The sequence below is a fragment of the Rhinopithecus roxellana genome, chromosome 12, assembly GCF_007565055.1.
Source record: "Rhinopithecus roxellana isolate Shanxi Qingling chromosome 12, ASM756505v1, whole genome shotgun sequence".
NCBI lineage: Eukaryota > Metazoa > Chordata > Mammalia > Primates > Cercopithecidae > Rhinopithecus > Rhinopithecus roxellana.
Window position 1 is genome coordinate 93,530,366 of NC_044560.1, and position 15,174 is coordinate 93,545,539.

Sequence of the window (15,174 nt, forward strand, 5' to 3'; positions counted from 1 at the left end):
CTATGTTGAATACTTACTGACTTATGCTGTTTTCATTATATCTCATCTAAGTTCATGATTCACCATGACTTGCCCCCATTTTAGTATGGTAGAATAAGTAAGAAATGTTTCTTTTTGCAATGATTCTTAAAGCAAAATATGCTAAAAAGGCATATTAGCACACACACGCACACAAAGACAAAGCTTCTTTTAATGTACTTAAGTATTTCCCTTTTAAACTATTTAGCAGTTAATTTTTGGCCTATAATATGTCCACTGCCCCCATCGGATCTTTTTTTCTGCAGTGTTAAGTGTAGCCAAGCTTAACTCTTCTAGTGGGATTTCTTGTTCCATGCTACCATGAAATATACCACCCTTATTTCTACAAATTTCATCTGGATTTGATCTTTTTCTAAAATGAAATTTGCTAGAAATGCTGGTGAAATGAATATTCATTTATTCAGTAAATATTTATTAAGTGCTAATTCTAGGTTAGGTATTGTGCTAAGGGCTGGGAGTACAAAGATAAAAGCGGTAGCTAGGGGGCAGTATAGCATAATAGCAATTAAGAGTATGGGCTCCCAGCTGGCACAGTGGCTCAAGTCTGTAATCCTAGCACTTTGGGAGGCTGAGGCAGGCAGATCACCTGAAGTCAGGAGTTCAAGACCAGCCTGGCCAACATGGCGAAACCCTGTCTCTACTAAAAATACAAAAATTAGTTGGGCGTAGGGTTGAGTTCCTGTAATCCCAGCTACTTGGGAGGCTGAGGCAGGAGAATCGCTTGAACCTGGGAGGTGGAGGCTGCAGGGAAGCGGAGTCTGCAGGGAGGCAGAGGCTGCAGTGAGCCAAGATCATGCCATTGCACTCCAGCGTGGGCAACAAAAGCGAAACTTTGTCTCAAAAGAAAAAAAAAAAAAAGCGTGTGGGCTCCCTTGTCTGGGGTTAAATGGCCAGCCCTGCCACTCACTAGTTCAATCATTTTAGTTAGGCAAATTGCTTAATCTCTCAGAGCTTCAGTTTCATCATATGTAAATGGGGATAATAATAATACAGACAGTCCCTGACTTAAGATGGTGTGATTTAAAATTTTTCGACTTCACAGTGGTATGAAAACAATATGCATTCAGTAGAAACCATACTTGAATTTTGATCTTTTCCCAGGCTAGCAATATGTGGTATAATACTCTTCCATGAGAGATTTCAACATGTTATTATAAAATAATACATTTATTTTATTATTTATTGTTTAGGCTTTGTGATTGATGATTTTGCCCAACTGTAGGCTAATGTAATTGTTCTGGACATGTTGAAGATAGGCAAGGCTGAGCTATGATGTTCGGTAGGTTAGGTGTATTGAATGCATTTTCGACTTACGATATCTTCAACTTATGATGAGTTTATCAGGATGTAGTCCCATCCTAAATGAAGGAGCGTCTGTACCTACCTACCTAGGTATGCTGTGAGTTAACTGAAACCATGCACAGGTAGACTGCTTAACACAGTGCTTAGCACATGAGGAGTGCTATAAATGTTAGCTCTTCTTTTTCCCCTGTATAGTTCATATAGGAAGGATAGTGGAAGAAGGAATTTGATCTGACTGAGGATGAGCATTTTTTGTGTTTTTGTTTGTTTGTTTGATAAGAAATGGGGTTTCATTCTGTCACCCAGGTTGGAGTGCAGTGGCACCATCTCAGCTCACTGCAACCTCTGCCTCCTAGGCGAGGGTGAGTGTTTTAAGGAAGAGTTTGCAGATACAGAAACATTTGACCTCATCCTTGAAAAATGAGTTCAAGTTTGTTGAGGCAAAGTAGGCAGAAGAGTGATTCCAAGGATAAACGCCTGGCTCCATTCTTCATCGTGGGACATGTTTGAAAAGCGCCTTCCATCTCTCAAGCTCCCTAGGGGTTGGGTGAGGTGAGATCAGATGAGATACATATGGCAACTGTATCACTGCTCAGATCCTTCCTTTGCCCATTCCTATCCACTATGGTTGAACACAAAAGCACACCCCCACTTTACCCTCCCCCACAAAAAACTTCATGCCCACAAAACTCCCTCTCAGAGTCTTCTCAAGGAATCTAACCTAAGACATCATGAATGATACTAACTATAATTTGCAATAGAAAATATCATTTATGGCCGGGCGTGGTAGCTCACGCGTGTAATCCCAGCACTTTGGGAGGCTGAGCCAGGGGGATCACAAGGTCAGGAGATTGAGACCATCCTGGCTAACACCGTGAAACCCTGTCTCTACTAAAAATACAAATAATTAGCCAGACGTCGTGGCATGTGCCTGTAGTCCCAGCTACTCGGGAGGCTGAGGCAGAAGAATCTCTTGAATCCAGGAGGCAGAAGTTGCAGTGAGCTGAGATTGCGCCACTGCACTCCAGCCTGGGCGACAGAGCGAGACTCCATCTCAAAAAAAAAGAAAGAAAGAAAGAAAAAATATCATTTATGTATATAATGTAAAAACCTGGCTATGAAGGACTAGCTAGGGGAAATACACATTAATTTATTCATTAAACCATCACAATGCATTTGTCCAACATTGTATTAAATAATATTCTGTGTTTCCTTATATCTAAGTCTTTATTGTGCATATAATCTTGGATAGATGCACTCAACGTTTTAAATATAGAGAAACTTCAGATATGCAAGTAATATAATGAATCCTCATGTACCCATTTTCCAGCGTCAACAATTATCAAGTAGTAACTAACTTTTTTTTTTTTTTTTTTTTTTGAGATGGAGTTTCACTCTGTCACCCAGGCTGGCAGTGGCACAATCTCGGCTCACTGCAACCACTGCCTCCCAGGTTCAAACAATTCTCCTGCCTCAGCCTCCCAAGTAGCTGGGACTACAGGCACGTGCCACCACACCCAGCTACTTTTTGTATTTTTAGTAGAGACGGATTTCGCCATGTTGGCCAGGCTGGTCTCAAACTCCTGACCTCAGGTGATCCACCTGCCTCAGGTAACTAACCTTTTTAATCTATATCCCTACCCTCACCCTCACAGTGCCCCTTCTGTGTTACTTTGAAGCAAATTCCAGACTTCATACTGCATCAATACACACATACTTTAAAAATACATCTCCAAAAGATAAGAACTCTTTTATTAACAAAACATAATCATACCATTGACTTACCTAAAAATTAATGAGAATTTTTGAAGTCACTAGTATTAAGATATGTCTTTGATCCTGTCAGTATTTAAACTTTCAGTCACCTTATGAATTTTTTAAAATTTTGTTTGTTTGAATCAAAGCTCAAGTAAGATCTACACATGGAAATTAATAAGTCTCTTAAATTCTTTTTTATTTTGTAAGTTCCTTTTCCATTATTTTTTCTTGCAATGTATTTGTTGAAGAAACCACAGCATTTTTTTTTTTTTTTTGAGACGGAGTCTTGCTCTGTTGCCCAGGCTGGAGTGCAGTGGCGCGATCTTGGCTCACTGCAAACTCCGCCTCTGGGTTCACGCCATTCTCCTGCCTCAGCCTCCCGAGTAGCTGGGACTACAGGTGCCCATCACCGCGCCTGGCTAATTTTTTTTTGTATTTTTATAGAGACGGGGTTTCACCGTGTTAGCCAGGATGGTCTCGATTTCCTGACCTTGTGATCCGCCCGCCTCGGCCTCCCAGAGTGCTGGGATTACAGGTGTGAGCCACCGTGCCCGGCCTGAAACCACAGCATTTTTCCTGTAGTATTTCTACAGTATGGATTTTGCTAATTGTTTCCCTGTTGTGGTGTTTAACATGTGCCTCTGCCCTCCATTTTTTGTTTGTTTTTTGTTGTTGTTGTTGTTGTTTTTGAGATGGAGTCTTGCTTTGTTGCCCAGGCTGGAGTGCAGTGATGCCATCTCCGCTCACTGCAACCTCCACCTCCTGGGCTTAAGCAATTCTCCTGCCTCAGCCTCCTGAGTAGCTAGGATTACAGGTGCCCGCCACCACGCCAAGCTAATTTTTATATTTTTAGTAGACAGGGGGTTTCACCACGTTGGCCAGGCTGGTTTTGAACTCCTGACCTCAAGTGATTCCACCTGCCTTGGCCTCCCAAAGTGCTGGGATTACAGATGTGAGCCACCACGCCAGGCCCCTCTGTATTTTGTGTAAAGAAGTACTTGGATCCAGAGGTTGGACCATTCATATGTGATTTTTTTCATGTTTTTCCATCAAGAAGGCACAAAATATCTGGTTCTCTTTCCTCTCATTTTTCTTAAATACTTAAAAATTTTTCCTCCCAAGAAGTTACAATCAGCATAACTTGGGTTGCAAGTTAAGAATTGCAGCTGGTATGTAATTGGGCCACCATAAGACAACTGATCTTTAAGAAACTCTAAAATTAATCTAGTCCTACTGTTACCATGGTATCATTTGTCATCATCGTATTGTTCATCAGGTATTGCTAAGTACTGATCATGGCATCCAGAACTGGGCTGGGAACCATATTATAATAACTGGCACCATTTATTCAGTTCTTGCTGTAGGCCAACTACTTCATTTCAGATTTTTCTAATCATCATAACAACCGCACAGTGCAAATTGTAATATTCTCATTTTATAGAAGAAAACTAAATTCAGGAAGATAAAATGACTTTCCTAAGTCCATTAGGAAATATCTAAGGCAAATGGCAAAAGCAGAGGTGGCATGTAACCCAGATATGTCTGGTGCACAAGGTGTGTCTGCTTTTTCCCTCTAACTCCCAGTCCTTTGAAAATACAACGAAATTATAAGAAGAATCCCTGCCTTCAGTGGGATTCTTATCTGTTTAGGAGAAAGAGATTAAAGTACTAAAACAACTAAGGAATATCAGATAAGAAAACAGTATATAAAACATGAACAATGAAAATGTGTGCATTTTGCATGTGGTGACTGCTATAAACGAGCAATAAGGAGAAGGAGACATCAGTGTTGATTGAAGTTCCTGCAGGAGGCTTCATCAAGCAATGCAGAAATCATTGTAAATATAAAAGCTTTACCAATGAGCGAAGGGGTCCTTTGCACAAGCATTCTCTCCCCTGGGATCCATGTCACACTGACACAAAGATTTTGTCACCATGGCAACTGGTCACTGGACCAATGAAATAATCAGTTGTCATGGTAACATGATCTCCATCTTACTCCCACCAGGCACCTGTTCTAAATCATCACATCCTCCAACAACCTCAAACCACCTCAATGCTCCTTTCTTCTTTCTCTTAGTCACCTAGCTATCCCCAGTCACCTATGATGGCACCCCTAAATTTATGTTTAGATGGATATATGAGACTGTTAAAAAGCCAGAGCAAATGAAAGTGACTTTGTAGTGTAGAGCTGCACTTCAGAGAAGGGGAAAACCTCTCAAATATAAGAGTTGAATGAGCCAGAACACCAAAGAAGAGCCTTTGAAATTTTCGTCCCTACATTTCCCTAAGTAAAATTCCTTTAGATTTTGAGACATTGCACTATCTTGACTATCGTCCTTTGTCTCTTTTTCTTTCTTTCTTTCTCTTTCTTTCTTTCTTTCTTTTTCTTTCCTTCCTTCCTTCCTTCCTTCCTTCCTTCCTTCCTTCCTTCTTTCCTTCCTTCCTTCCTTCTTTCTTTTTTTCTCTCTTTCTTTCTTTTTTTTTAAGACATCTTGCTGTGTCACCCAGGTTGCTGTGCAATGGCACCATCACGGCTCACTGCAACCTCCACCTTCCGGGTTCAAGCGATACTCCTGCCTCAGCGTCCTGAGTAGCTGGGATTACAGGCACATGCCGCCATGCCCGGCTACTTTTGTATTTTTAGTAGAGATGGGGTTTCACCATGTTGGTCAGGCTGGTCTTGAACTCCTGACCTCAGGTAATCCACCTGCCTCGGACTCCCAATGTGCTGGGATTACATGCATGAGCCACTGCGCCCGGCCCTGTGTCTACTTCTTTATTGGCTCCTTTTCCTTCTCCCGTCTCCTAAATGCAGGTGTCTGTCAAAGCTCCACCCTTTGTATCTGCTCTTTCTCTAAACTGCACTGCCCAGTACCATAGCCACTAGCCACATGACAGCTATTGAGCCCTTGAAATTATTTATAGACATGCTGAACTGAGATGTGCTGTAAGTGTAAAATGCATATTAGATTGTAATGATTTTGTGTAAAAATGTAAAATATCTAATAATTTTATATGGATTACATGTTGAAAAAACAATTTGGATATGTTTAGTACAAAAAAAATTAAAATTTAATTTCACTTGTTTCTTTTTTTAGACTTTTAATATGGTTGCTGAAAATTTTAAATTGCATGTGTAGCTTACATTCACAGCTTGTGTTATATTTCCATTTGACAGCACTGATCTAAATGTTTTTCCTAAAAACATCTCACCCATGCTCTAGGTGTCAAGTATCCCCTTTATGAAATGATTTTAAGGTTCCAAATCCAAGCCTCTTCTGAGATTCAAACCCACATTTTCACCGTCCTGCTGGCCTTTCACAGACAGGCACTACGTCTTCAGCTCAGCATGAGTAAAGCTATGAGCTTTCCTTCCAAACCTGTTTTTTATCCTGGTTGGCTTTATTAATCTTTTGTGTTAGTTCTTATTGCTGCTGTAACAGCTTACCACAAATTTAGTGGCTTAAAGTAACATAAATGTATTATTTTACAGCTCTGGCGGTCAGCAGCCTGAAATAGGTTCCACTGGGCTAAAAGCAAGATTTTGCAGAAGCTGCATTCCTCTGGAGGTTCTAGGAGACAATCTATTTCCTTGATTTATTCAACTTCTAGGAGCTGCCAGCATTCTTTGGCTCATAGCCCCCTTCCATCTTCAAAGCCAGCAATGGTCGAGTCTCTCTCATGTCACATCACTCTGACACTCACTCTCCTGCCTCCCTTTTTTACTTCTAAGGACCATTGTGATTGCTTGCATTGGGCCAATACAGACAATACGGGATAATCTCTCCATCTCAAGATCAGCTGATTAGCAACCTTAAACTTCATCTTCACTCTTAATTCTCCCTTTCCATGTAAAGTAATATATTCACAGGTTCCAAGGATTAGGGGATGAACATCTCACAGGAAAGGGCTGGACAGAAAGGGAGAATCTATGTGCAAGTCCAACAAGAAAAGAAATGATCATCAGAACAGATCAGATTGCTTTTAAAGTGGATTGCTTTAGAAGCATCAGAAGCTCTCATTGCTTTTAAAGTGGATTGCTGAAACTAATCGAGATCCGTTAAAGGGACTGGCTGCTATGGACACCGATGGTCTAACCTCCCACTTAATTCACTGCAAAATCTACCTTCTCCAAAACTCCTTTCCTGATTACTCCTCTCCCCAAGTTACACTTTTCCTCTATGATCTGTGATAGCTTTTTTATTTCCTTGGACATCTGTCTTATTCTGCTTTGTGTTATGATGAGATATTTTATTTATTTATTTATTTTTTTGAGACGGAGTTTCGCTCTGTCGCCCAGGCTGGAGTGCAGTGGCCGGATCTCAGCTCACTGCAAGCTCCGCCTCCCAGGTTTACGCCATTTTTCTGCCTCAGCCTCCCGAGTAGCTGGGACTACAGGCGCCTGCCACCTTGCCCGGCTAGTTTTTTGTATTTTTTAGTAGAGACGGGGTTTCACCGTGTTAGCCAGGATGGTCTCGATCTCCTGACCTCGTGATCTGCCCGTCTCTGCCTCCCAAAGTGCTGGGATTACAGGTTTGAGCCACCGCGCCCGGCCAATGATGAGATATTTAAGCACTTGATTTTAACCTGTCTAGTAGGTTGGGAAACTGCTTGATTCACCTTTGTGTTTAGCCATGATGCCTAACATGGTACTTAATATATAGTAGTTTCTCCATAACTATTTCTTGAATTTAGTTTAATAGAAACAAATCATGTTGGCATAGAGTGGGTTTGTCACCACAATCACTAATTTCCCTAAACAGTGGACACTTTCTAGTTAACTTCCACTTAACTGATACTCTTCCTGCTATCTTAAAGAACCATCAGTGTGAAGCCTGACAGGTAATGGGCTATTATGCACTTGAGTTTCATGCTCATCCAGAGTCAGTTGTATTTTATGTAATAACCTATTGACATCATGTGTAGTTGATATTCTAACTAATTTATTTAATGTAGTTATATAGACCAATGTACTATAAATGTCAAAAGAATGAGAGTTGTTTCTATAAAGACTATGTTGATTGTCCTAGGAATGCAAGGAAGTGCAGCATCCTAAAATCTATTGATGTAGTATACCACTTTAACAGATTAAAAGAGGAAAAACTATGACCTTTTCAGTAAATACAGAAAAGGCATCAACATTTAACACTCATTCATGGTTTTAAAAAAATCTTTAGAACTGGAATTAAAAGTCTAGCTACTGTCCTTATATAGAGATAATATGATTGATTACATACAAAGCCCCAAAATAATCTGTACAATATAATCTTTTTTTTTTTTGAGATGGAGTCTTGCTTTGTTGCCCAGGCTGGAGTGCAGTGGCATGATCTCGGCTCACCGTAACCTCTGCCTCCTGGGTTCAAGCAATTCTCCTGCCTCAGCCTCCTGAGTAGCTGGGATTACAGGCGTGTGCCACCACACCTGGCTAATTTTTGTATTTTTAGTAGAGACAGGGTTTCGCCATGTTGGTCAGGCTTGTCTCGAACTCCTGACCTCAGGTGATCCACCCACCTCGGCCTCCCAGAGTGCTGGGATTACAGGCTTGAGTCATCACACCCGAACTAGAATTGAATCTATTAAAGCTAGTAAGGGAGTTTAGCAAGTTTGCCATATTCAAAACCAATAAATAATCAATAGCCTTTCTTTTTTCTTTTCTCTTTCTGTATTTGTTTTAGAGACAGAGGTCTCACTGTGTTGCCCAGGCTGGAGTGCAGTGGCTACTCACAGGTGCGATCACTGTGTACTACAGCCTCAAACTCCTGAGCTGAAGTGATCCTCCTGCGTGAGCCTCCAGAGGAGCTGGGACCACAGCTATGTGCCACTATGCCTGGCTCAATAGACTTTCAATATCAATAAATAATTAAAACCTGTATTAGAAATGAAGATCTCATCCACAATACTGATACAAGGAAAAAGATTATTAGAAATCAACCTGACAAACGCTATGTAAGATCATTGTGAAGAAAATTCCAAAATTGAAGAACAAACACAAATACACACTCAGATCTGAATAAATGAAGATATCTACCAGGTTCATGAGTTCAATATCATAAAGATGTAAATTCTTCCCTAATTTGTCCATAAATTCAATATAATTCTAAATTAAATCCAGCTATAACTTTTTGTGGAACTAAACAGTCTGATCTTAGGATTCATTTGGAAGTAGAAAAGGACAAGATAATTTTGAAGATGGAGAACAAAATAGAAAGACTGTGCCACCACATATGAACTTATTTTATTTAATTTATTTATATTTTGAGACTGAGTCTTGCTCTGTCGCCCAGCCCGGAGTACAGTGGCACAGCCTCGGCTCACTGCAACCTCCACTTCCTGGGTTCAAGTGATTCTCGTGCCTTAGCCTCCTGAGTAGCTGAGATTTCAGGCAAGCGCCACCATGCCCGGCTAATATTTGTGTTTTCAGTAGAGACAGGGTTTTGCCATGTTGACCAGGCTGGTCTCGAATTCCTGACCTCAGGTGATCCACCCTCCTTGGCCTCCCAAAGTGCTGGGATTATAGGCATGAGCCACCGCGCCCAGCCTTATTTTAAAGTTGTAAGATTTAAGATGGTATGACATTAGCTTAGGGATAGACAAATTGTTGAATGGAATAGAAAAGAGACCCTGGAAAGAAGCCCATGAATATACACAGACTTGACATGCTCAAAGGTGGTATTACAAACGTGGAGGGAGGAATGAATTAGTCAATAAATGGAAAATTGGTTGTTCTAAAGGAGCAAAATAATACACCTGCCCCCTGGGGAGCCCCAGGAGCTGCTGACATTCCTTCATCTCCCAACACTTCTCAATCTCCCCCATAGAGTGAGAGCCTGGCTTTGGCATGGCCTCCATTGCTCTCAGTACATCAGAAGACACAATGACTCTGGTGCCCAGGTCCCACCCTACCAGACTCATAGAGACTCTTCCCATCCCCACCAATCTCAGATAAAGCATCAAACACCATATAACAGCACTGAAGACTGGTTTGCCTACTGGTTACACAGAGAAGCTGTGTTACACAGCCCAGAAGTTAACTAACTCCCCGTAGAGCAAACTTCAACCAAGAATAGAGAGAAGTGGAGCCAGAAAATAAATTATTTGCCCTTTCTCTGTCTCTGATGCACAATTCTGTTGTATAGCACTTACACGAAACCTATCTGGAAGATGTCCTGGGTAAACAAGCCACAGGCTGAATTTCCTTAGGAAGCTGTGCCCAGCTTCTAACATAGTATCCTGCATTTGCTTTCTTTTCTTCCATGCCTTATTTTCCTTTTCCCCTCACTCTTGCTGGCCTGGGATTGCCCCTCTCAATACCTTAGCATGGAGGTGATACTTCAGGCTCTGTTTTTCAGAGAACCTGGGTAAGATAGTTGTGTGTATCGAAAAAAAAAAGGTCTCTACGCCACACCATATCCAAAACCATATCTAAGAGGAATAAAAACATAAATATGTAAAATAAAGCTTTAAAACATTTTGAAGAGAATGTAGAAAAATATTCCTCTCAGAATAAGAAATGTTTTTTAAAACAAAAAAAGCAGAAACCATGAAAGAAAAGTTTGATACATGTGATTACCTATAATTTAAAACACGTATTTAACAAAAGATGATATAAAAAAGATGAATTACATGCTGCACTCTGAGAGAAGATATTTGTAATTCATTTAATTGACAAGAAAATATATGCCGAATTTATTTTTTACTTATTTATGAGACGGAGTCTTGCTCTGTCGCCCAGGCTGGGGTGCAATGGTGTGATTTTGGCTCACTGCAACCTCCGCCTCCCTTGTTCAAGCGATTCTCCTGTCCCAGCCTCCCGAGTAGCTGGGATTACAGGCACGCGCCACCACACTGGCTAATTTTTTGTAATTTTAGTAGAGGCGTGGTTTCACTATGTTGGCCAGGCTGGTCTCAAACACCTGACCTTGTGATCTGCCCACCTCGGCCTCCCAAAGTGCTGGGATTACAGGCGTGAGGCAGCACGCCTGGTAGGTATGCCAAATTTATAACAAAATTCCTACAAATCAAGAATACAAGATAAAGAGCAGAAAAAGTGGATAAAGTGGTGACAGAGCGAGAACCTGTCTCAAGACAAAACAACAAAAAACAAAACAAAGCAAAAAAAAAAAACAAAAACAACATAGCAAGATGCCATCTTTACAAAAATTAAAACTTTTTTTTTTTTTTTTTTTTTAGACAGAGTCTTGCTCAGTCGCCCAGGCTGGAGTGCAGTGGCTGGATCTCAGTTCACTGCAAGCTTCGCCTCCCAGGTTTATGCCATTCTCCTGCCTCAGCCTCCTGAGTAGCTGGGACTACAGGCGCCCGCCACCTCACCTGGCTAGTTTTTTGTATTTTTAGTAGAGACGGGGTTTCACCGTGTTAGCCAGGATGGTCTCTATCTCCTGACCTCGTGATCCGCCCGTCTCTACCTCCCAAAGTGCTGGGATTACAGGCTTGAGCCACCGCGCCCGGCCTTTTTTTTTTTTTTTTTTGAGACAGAGTTTCACTCTTATTGCCCAGGCTGGAGTGTAATGGCATGATCTCGGCTCACCGAAACCTCCGCCTCCCAGATTCAAGCAATTCTCCTGCCTCAGCCTCCCAAGTAGCTGGGATTACAGGTATGTGCCACCATGCCCAGCTACTCTTTTTTGTATTTTTAGTAGAGACGGGGTTTCACTATGTTGGCCAGGCTGGTTTCGAACTCCTGACCTCAGGTGATCCACCCACCTCAGCCTCCCAAAGTACTGGGATTACAGGCATGAGCCACTGCACCTGGTCAAAACATTTTTTAAAAAAGAAAACATTGGAGAAATTGTAGTTTCAGAAAGGGTGAGAGCTGACCTTTTTCTTTCTGCATGTAGCCAGATTCCTCTGGGAGTGGTACCCTTTCTATATCAGAGCAAGGAAATAGCCCTCATCACTGGAAACTTGGAATTGAAGGCTGCAATGGGCCTGAATAAACATACCTAGTGAAGTTACCCTTAGCTTTTACCTGTATTACACCCCTCCGTGTATTTCCTAATGACTCCCCTAGAAAATTTTACTGCCCTAGGCAGATTTTATTTTCTCTCAGGTTTGGGAAACACTCTTGTTAAATAGTTTCAGGCTCTCTGGGATTGGCAGATATTCAGACATATTTCTCTCTTGGAGCACAGTTCTGGGTCATTTCTTCTCAAGTTTATTGCTCTTTGTCTAAAAAGTATGAAAGTATCTTGCTTTGGCCATTTCTTCAGACTTCACTCATAAAGATCCCCACGTACATGTAAAACTAATACAATTTGTATGCTTTTATTCATCTGCTTGGTGTCGGTTTGGTTTCCAGATCCAGCCGAAGAGCCCACTAGGAGCTAGAAGGAGGATTGGATGTGACCTATGACTCCCCTAATCATTGGAAAGACTCAATGAAGACTGAAGACTGAGTTGCTAAAAAAAAAAAAAAAAAGAGCAAAAATGACTGTTGAAATAAATGTAAGCAAAACAACTAAAGAGTTGGGTAAATAATTTTAAGTAATTTAAAGTCCTACACATAGGTATCTTCCCAGGTGTGTTTAAGTTCTTGTACATTAAAGAAACCCAAACTGAAGAATCATAAAAACTCATATTGCGAGTGGTTTGTTCAAGAACGGTAACACAGAGTTCCGATCAGTGGACCGTTGGACAAAGGAAAACAAGCTTGCCTCACATTCGAAGGCCTGTGAATGGATATATATATAAATGGGTTTGAACTGAAAATACTTAAAATAAGTACAGATCACATTTTATGATTCCCTGCTTTAATGGAATGGTTCCATTTCTGGACTGATCACATTGGATAAAAGGCCTTTGTGATAGTCATTCCAAGGTCTCTTAACACAGATTAAAGGCCCCCATGTTATTCATTGACCTCGGTGCTGATGGTTCTCTGGAGGACTGAGTGAACCAAAAGAGGTGGGGCAAACATCCTAGGTAGAGGAAAAAAAGGGAGCAAATTCAACAAAACATGGACGTGGAATACAGCATCAATTTCTTCTACTGGAGGGTATAGCAGGAGGGGAGCGGGAAAGTTGAGAAAACAAGTTATGGTAAAATTTAAAAAGAGGCAGTTGAATTTAATTTAGTCTCCATTTTCACATACTGGTTCTCTAAGGTTTGTTAAATAGTTTCAAGCTCTCTGGGATTGGCAGATATTCAAAGCTAACTATTTCTCTCTTAGGACACATTTATAGATTCTGCAGAAGCCCCAGTAGGAAGATTCTGTTGTACCTTATATAATTCAGGTGATACCATTTCCCTTTCATTGGCTACTCTCATCTCAGCCTCTGTTTTTTGGTGGTCCAGTCTACACTGGGTCTTTTTTTTTTTTTTTTCTTTTTTTTTTTTTTGAGACGGAGTCTCGCTCTGTCACCCAGGCTGGAGTGCAGTGGCCGGATCTCAGCTCACTGCAAGCTCCACCTCCCAGGTTTACGCCATTCTCCTGCCTCAGCCTCCCGAGTAGCTGGGACTACAGGTGCCCTGCCACCTCACCCGGCTAGTTTTTTGTATTTTTTTAGTAGAGACGGGGTTTCACCGTGTTAGCCAGGATGGTCTCGATCTCCTGACCTTGTGATCCGCCTGCCTCGGCCTCCCAAAGTGCTGGGATTACAGGCTTGAGCCACCGCGCCCAGCCCACACTGGGTCTTTCTTTTAGGAGTTCCAGGGCTCTTCCAGGCACTCCTCTTAGGCAAGATTTTAAAGGGTTTAAGCCAGCTCTCCTTCTAAAGAAACCTTCTACCCTGACAAACTCTTCGAGTGCAGGACACTTGATATAATCATGTATTTGACCTTCACCCCTGTAGTTGGAACAGCTAGCTCGGCCACCATTGCCTTTCACATGTCCTAGGCAAGAGTTAGATATTGGTCCACTGCATCCCATTACCTGCAGGAGTTATATATCAAGGTCTCCAGGTGGTCCCATTGAAATGGCTCCCCCTTGGTTTGAGAATAAGAAAGTATCACCCAACCCTGCTTATTGGGAGAGAGGGAGGAGAGACCCTCACAAGCATATTTCTCTCCAGAAAAGTCTTCTTCAAAGAAGCCCTATAGCAACATCTCTTTACCTCCTTGGGGATGAGAGCCTTGAGAACTGTGCAACTGGTTTTTGATTATCTACTTTGAAACTCCCACAGAAGGGATGCTGATAACTTTGCCATCTGATATCTACTGCCTTAGGGTTTCTGGTGGAAACTTCCTGTTTGAAATCTATTACACTTACATTTGTGGACTAAACAATACTTGGATGTGATGTATTATTCTTTTACTATCCTAATGGATTAAATTTCCTAGTGTTTTATTTAAGATTTTGGAATCTATGTTTATAAATGAAATTGACCTATACATGTGCTTTTTTTGTACAGACCTTGTGTCATGTAGCAGGATAGAAATTTGCATACTGTGACTCAGATGTGCGAAAGAATGTAACATTTGTTACTTTCTGTAATAAATCCTATTTTAGACTCAAGCCTCAATCCCTGCTAATAGCAGGGGAAAATTTTTAAATTGTGTTTATGTCTCTGTGAATTTAAATAGAATTTAGTTCATTCAAAATTCATACTCCCGGCTGAATGCGGTGGCTCACACCTGTAATCCCAGCACTTTGGGAGGCCAAGGTAGGTGGATCATTTGAGGTCAGGAGTTCGAGACCAGCCTGGCCAACATGGTGAAACCCTGTCTCTACTAAAAATACAAAATAAATTAGCTGGGCGGTAGTGGCGCATCCCTGTAATCCCAGCTACTCAGGAGTCTGAGGCAGGAGAATCACTTGAGCCTGGGAAGTGGAGGTTACAGTGAGCTGAGATCACGCCACTGCACTCCAGTCTGGGCGACAGAATGAGACCCTGTATCAAAAAACAAAAAAAAAACAAAAAAAATTCACACTCCCTGCTGGCTGTTTTCTCCCCTCACAAAGGCAGAGGAGAATACCACACTGTCCTGTGGCCTTCCCTGAGATGTCCCTTGTCCCATTGTTGAAGCTGACGGAGGGAAGCCTGGCTGTACCTTATCTTTGGGGGCATCATTTTGCTGCCTATTACTGAGATTCTTCATTCCTGCATTCTGTGCTCT